The following is a 6,549-nucleotide window of genomic DNA, read 5'->3' on the forward strand; positions in this document are numbered from 1 at the left end:
GTTGAACCTCATGAGGTTCTTCTCTGCCCAGCTCTCCAGCCTGTCCAGGTCACGCTGGATGGCAGCACGGCCCTCCGGAGTGTCAGCCACCCCTCCCAGCTTGGTATCATCAGCAAACTTGCTGAGGATACACTCCGTCCCATCATCCAAGTCATTAATGAATATACTGAACAAAATTGGACCGAGTATTGACCCCTGAGGGACACCACTGGTTACAGGCCTCCAACTGGACTCTGTGCCGCTGATCACAACCCTCTGAGTTCTGTCACTCAGCCAGCTCTCGATCCACCTCACTGTCACCTCCTCTAGCCCATACTTCCTCAGCTTCCTAATGAGGATGTTATGGGAGACAGTGTCAAAAGCCTTGCTGAAGTCAAGGTAGATGACATCTACGGCTCTCCCCTCATCCAGCCAACCCGTTATAACATCATAGAAAGCTATCAGATTGGTCAGGCATGATTTGCCCTTGGTAAATCCATGCTGACCACTTCCAATGACTTCCTGTTCCTCAACGTGTTTGGAGATGACATCCAGAATGAGTCGCTCAAACCAGACGCACGTCAAAATCACTTTTAAAAATTCTTTAAGGGTTAACGCGTGCAGATGCAGGCAGCTGGCCCCGGTCCCAACACACGGACACACTTCAGTTCCCGCCCCCCCTCCCCCACCACTGCAACAGCACTGAACCCCCAAAGTCAGGGGGGAAGAGAAAAAAGAGGAGCAGAGCCTCCAAGGTGGGCTTAGCAATGGGAGCCACGGGTGAGAGCAGCCCCATGGCACCGGAGGCAACGGCCAAAGGTGGATGGGAATAAGCCGGAGCCACTCGCAGCCCGGGGACATCCATGCGCTGGGGGCAACGGGGCAGCTTGCGTGTCAAAGCGCGGCCGCATCAGCAGCTGCTGGCTTGCGAGAGGGGCCCACGGGCTGGAGGCGCAGCCCGGCGCCTCTGTGCCTCCACAGCCCCGGCCGACAACGGGGAGGGAAAGGATTTCTGCTAGCCCAGAAGAACAGCCAGTGGCCTGGAAATGGGATTGAAGGCTTCAGTGCGCTTTAACTTTGGCTGTGCAGCCGCCGGCTCCGGGGGGGAGGGTGAGAATATCCTGGGGGAAGTGGGGGAAACCCAATTCCTTGAGTCTGTTACGACCAGACTGCACGAAAAGATTTCCAAACGCCCTTTAAGAAGCGATCTCCTGCTGGCCAGGACGCTGACTGCACTGCCTTGTAGGTCTTTTCCAGCTCAAAGACTGTGTCATTCCAGGCGTGGGCCAACCTTGCCGCTGCTTTTTATTAGCAGTCGTCCCCCCCCCACCCCCCCGAAACGCTTGAGTTCACATTTCTGCCGCCGCTAAGCTTTAACCCACAAGCAGCCGAGGCAGAGAGAAGCGTGACTCAAAAACGAGGGCCGATTGCTTCTGGGATCGCGCGTGCGAGAGAGGTGCAGCCTGTTTTACAGCTCAGCAGTTCAAATCCAGGTCGGCGCAATTTAATCGAGAATCCCCGGTGGGGCCATTTCACCTTGTCAGCGCAGCCGGAGCAGAGATAGATGGCAGCCGCTCAACTCTCCGTCCCGTGGGCGCCGGACGTCAGCCGCCTCTGTGCAGGGCACGGCACGGCACACCGGGACCCGCATCGCACCGACCTGGAATCGCAAGCGAGATATTAAACCCTCATTAGCTTATGTTAAACCGCAGGAGTTAGGGATTAGAGACTGTCGAGTTAAATTGGCATCTGACAAAGAAAAGGCTCCGTTCTCCTGTTTTCCTGCGCTTTTCTTCCTAGTCCTTCTTAAGAAGTTAAATTTGTAACTACAAACCAGCCATTTATTAAATTAGCTCTGAAGTCTCTCAAGGTCTCGGCTCTCCTCTCCGGGATATCGGCAGCTCCGCGGCACTCCGGGTCACAGCGGTTTATGTAAAGATCTCCTTACCCCTGCACCGGCTACTGTCGTTTTTCTGGGATCTCCTTTCTTAGCAAGGATCTTCTCTTTCCTTACCGGCCATCAAAATACATGTACAAATAGGAAATGCATGAAATCCCGGCATTGCAGAGGATCACAACTTACTTTTTTGTGAACGACACAACCAGGGTCATTACGCAACGCTGCTGCTCCAACCAGCCAGTCAGCAAGAAAAGGCGACGGGTGATAAGGAACCAGATTTCAGAGCCACCGATTAAAGCAGAATTTAATTCCCCAGCCCCGCGGCACACTCCTGAGCTCGTCCCTTCTCGTTGACAGTCCAGCAACGACCTGCCCTCCCTCCCCCCAGTACGTGGGGGAGAAATCTTCAGGGAGAGCGTGATCTAATAGACACGCTGCCGAAGGAAACCTCAGGGCAGCTTGAGTTTTCCTGGAAATACCACGTTCCGGGTGAACCAAGGTGTAAAGCTTTCCCCCTTGCCCTCTGTCTCATTACATGCTTCTACCCCTTAGGGCAAAGTGGCTATTTTTATACCTAGAGAGCAGCGCGGTCCCCAGCCTGCCCCGCAGCGCTGAGGGGTTACTGCAATACACGCAGCCGCGAGGACTTTTCCTCAGAGGGGAGCGCCAGACACTGTGCAACATCCACCCGCGCCGGGGCCGATCACGCTCACGCTCTGTGCGGCGGCAAATCGCCTATCTGTACCTCACTCCCCGCGTTTCGTTTCACAAACTTCATTTTCTACCGGTTACCATCGCACCTCTCTTCTCGCTTTGGCAGTTTCTCACTGCCGTGAGGCTCCCGGCCGCGCGTCCCCCCAGCACGCCGGCCCCTGGCAGGCTGCAGGTGCTGCCGCGTGATCTGGCTGCTGCCCAGCTACGCTACAAAAGTCCTCAGTAATAGGTATTCTTACCCGTTTTCAACAGAAGCACTGCTGGCCCCCACCTTTTCATGGGACTGGAAATGTCCCGAACTTCCCTTTAGTTTGCTTGAAGTGACCCAGCACCTGCAGGAGGGCAGAAGAGAGATGTTTAATAAAAGGGACAAGGCTGCTCGCCATTTCCACGCTGAAAAGCCGTTTCGCTCTAAGAGGGGGAGCACCACGCACCCAGCTCACGCCACGTCCGTACCACCGGTAACCGCCGTTCCTGCCTCCAAACCTTCACGGGCTTTACCAAGCGCCTCCCCGTTCCGTTGCTACCTGCAAATTCCATTCGTATGTTTGAGAATGGTGGGTCGGGAAAAAATAAATAAATCAATGAACATATCAAAAAACAGCAAAAATTTAGACCAAGAGATCAAAATATCTCTCGGTACAAGATATCAGGATATCCTGGTCTGAAGGCCAAGAGCACGGCTCCTTCTGCCCTCCAGACTGGCGATTCCCTGTTCTCCCTCCTGTGCTCCCGCCACCCGCCGCACTGCTCCTGCGAGAATAACCCCTCTTCTCTGGGCAAACAATTTCTTGCGCGGCGCCGTAACAAGGCGCTGGCTGATGTCCGGAACATTTCCGTTTACCGCTTTTTCTTCTCCGAGTCACGTATCTACATCACAAAACTTACCAGAGCAACCCAGCCCTGATTTTCAGAGCTCCTCACTGTCCGTTTCCACATCTCTTTCCACCTCATTTTAAGAGCATTTATGTAAAACATGTAACGCGTCCATAACATAATGTATAACATCTTGCACATGTTTCCATAAGCAAAGTTATCTCTTTTTCTCGCAGAGGATACGGAAACTCTACTCCCGGGGAAGCTCTGTGTTCACCTGCCACGCTGATCGTGTTCCGGCCCCAAGCCCACAGAAATTCAGCATGCGGCCGATGGCATCAAATTGACTTTTCGACAGTTCCCTCAAAGACCTTTTGAAACGTTAACAAGTTTATTACCAAATACGGTTGACTAATCAGCCGCATTTTCTGATTCACGCTTCACACGTCAGATAAAGGGCTCTGTCAGGGCTGGAGGGTCACCCTCAGCGCAGCGGAAACCGGCTCCCTCCAAAGGGCCGGACCTCTCACGGAGGATGCAGAGTCTAGAAAACATCCGACATACCTGCGAACAGGCCTTCAATTAGCGCTGGAAGCAATTAATGAAACGCGGCGCTTTGCTGAACAAGCTCCATGGAAAGCCAGTTCCTGTCCCGGTGCTCCTCGTCCTCCTCCAGCTGGATGGAGCTGGCCTGAGCAGCGGGTACGGTGCCTTCGGGGGTCTCTTTCCTCCATGAAAAACCACAGACAACCCAAAAACTTCTCTTGGTAACTTCAGATTTTCACAGCGTTTTTCACCGGCGCACACCAGCGGGACTTAACTGTGGTCTCCGGTGTAATCCCAATCAATGGAGACACTCAAAGGAGAGAACGCAAGCAGGCAAAGGAGCCCTACAATGCATTAACTCTTATTTTTTTGTATATACTCAGCGACAAATTGCTCAGTATTGTAATAGCAGCTTCAGGGGGATAAAAAAGAAATTTTGCCATCGGCAATATAAAGCGAGAGAGGAATTTTGTTTGCGAGCTTGGAGTCCTCACATTTACGTTCAGGTATCGTGGGTCCAATCTCCTCACATCCTTCCCTGCACAAAAAGTTCGGGGGAGTAAGAGCCAGAGGCGACGAGGCGGCTCCAAAACTACTGATAACACACGCACACACGGACGCCTGCTCATGCCCATGTGTTACCAAAACCATTTTCTGTAAGGCTTTTAAAAAACTTTTCTGATAGCGATTTTCAGGTGGTTTCAACTTTATGGAAAAAGATACAAAAAGCCTGGCAAACATTCATCAATGGGAACACTGAATTTCGGGGAATAAGAAATGCTCAGAGCGGGATCAAAAAGTAACTCACTGAAGTCACGATGCCCCACGCTGCACCGTCCCTACAGGGAACGCGGGCTCGCGGCTCCTGCTCCTGCTCGGCCAGACTTCGCGTCCTCCCAGAGGCGATCCAGACCACGAGGCAGCAGAAGGCACAGACCCCAACAAGGGTGACGTGTAAAATCCCGGGGCGTAACACCGCAGTTCTGCTCCTGGGGAAGCAGCAGGCTCGGGTCCACAAACGGGCGACACCTCCTTTGCCAAGGAGTAACCACGACACCCTGTTCAAGAAACAAAATAAAAGGGAGGAGGACGGCAAAATCTGAACTGTATGGAAACTGTCCCACAGCACTGACGAGCATTGAGCAGATGCCTCTAAATCCCCTTTCTAAGGCATTTTTCCCCAGATACCAACATGGAATTTCCACGACGACGATAATGTCACGCTGTAGAAAACAAAATGTCATTTTCCAAGCAAGGATGAACTGATATTTGAAGTCTCCTCTGATACAGAGGAAATGAATGGCAAGCCCTGAAGGAGCAGAAGCCCCCGAGCTCCCTTCGTGCCACCGCAGAAAGGTGGCTTATGTCTACTTACACCATTAACAGCAGATTGTAATTTAACTCGCACAAACGGATCGTTTTTTCAGGCACCGTTTCACGGCAACTGCACAAGGTGCAAAGCAGAGCACGTCGGATTCACAGGAATTAGGCACGCCGCGAACGCCCCGGGAGCAAGCTCCTTCTGAAAGCACCCTCGTAGCTGGCAAGCGATGCGCGCGGGATCAAGAATTCTTGAATCATTAACAAATCGAGCTACAAGAAGAATGGCATAATTGCTACAGGGCTGTAGCTAAACTACAGGCAGGAACACTTAATGCTAACAATATTAAACCCCTAACCTACACTTCCAAGGGGAAAATCACTCTGCAGAGAGGCTCTAATTTATACTTGCAATACCCAGTACGAAATAAATCATGTTATCCTCAGTTTATAGCAGAGGAAGGCACAGTGGAGCTGTCGCCGGGCCACCCAGCAACCCAGAGGATCAGCTGGGATCACGGCCAGGCGCGGGGCTGCTGTCGGAGAGGTCCTCGAGCACCCGAGGCACCGGCGCGGGGCTGGCAGCTGTGACACGGGGCCCCTGGGAGACGCGCCCTGTCGGAGCGGCAGCTGGAGCCACCCCAAACACCCAGGGGCATCTCCTGTGGCAGCCCGTGTCCGCGGGGAGCAGCCGAAGCAAGCTTGGGGTGGCTGCGTCCGATCCCAGCTTCGACCTCGGGGTCTTCTACTCCTGGCCCGCGTCTGAGCACGAGGTCAAACACAGCCTTCACGTGACGGCTGCTCTTGGGCAGTTTCCCCAGAAACGTACCGCAAGCACAGAGCGCTGCAGCCGTAGCCTTCCTTTCCACTTCTGGTTAGATGCCTGAAGCGTTCAGAATTTCTTGCCGCAAACGCCTCGTTAAACGAAGGTTTCTGCACTTCGAAACACTGAAGCACACGCTCAGCTGGATGCCCGTAGCTGCCTGCATTGACTCACACGGAGATAACCATGTGCTTAGAGATACCACCGAGGTTAAGTGTCCTCCTGGAGCAGCAGAGGCAGCGCGGCAGGAGCCCAGCCCCACTGCACCCCCTCGCTTATCCTCGCACTTGAACCCGCGCCGCACGGCTCAACCCGGCATTACCCTGCCTGGGCACGGGGCTGGAGACAGCGTCTGGGCTGTTCCGTGCTCCCTGCGCGTTTCCTGGTCTGCGGAGACTGCGGGACGCTCAGGTAACCAGAGAGCTGAAAAAAACCACACAGTATCACTGCT

The 6,549-nt window shown here is 53.6% G+C and overlaps 1 long non-coding RNA gene across 1 annotated transcript; it reads right to left on the reverse strand.

Annotated features, from left to right (window-relative positions):
* Nucleotides 1–1,349: 1,349 nt before the first annotated feature.
* Nucleotides 1,350–4,251, reverse strand: LOC128919309 (uncharacterized). Its single transcript, XR_008469877.1, has 4 exons — nt 3,808–4,251; nt 3,028–3,120; nt 2,833–2,925; nt 1,350–1,639 (listed from the first exon to the last, which is right to left on the reverse strand). It is a non-coding gene; the product is annotated as an uncharacterized LOC128919309 (long non-coding RNA).
* Nucleotides 4,252–6,549: the final 2,298 nt, after the last annotated feature.

This window comes from Rissa tridactyla, chromosome 19 (genome assembly GCF_028500815.1).
Source record: "Rissa tridactyla isolate bRisTri1 chromosome 19, bRisTri1.patW.cur.20221130, whole genome shotgun sequence".
Classification (NCBI taxonomy): domain Eukaryota; kingdom Metazoa; phylum Chordata; class Aves; order Charadriiformes; family Laridae; genus Rissa; species Rissa tridactyla.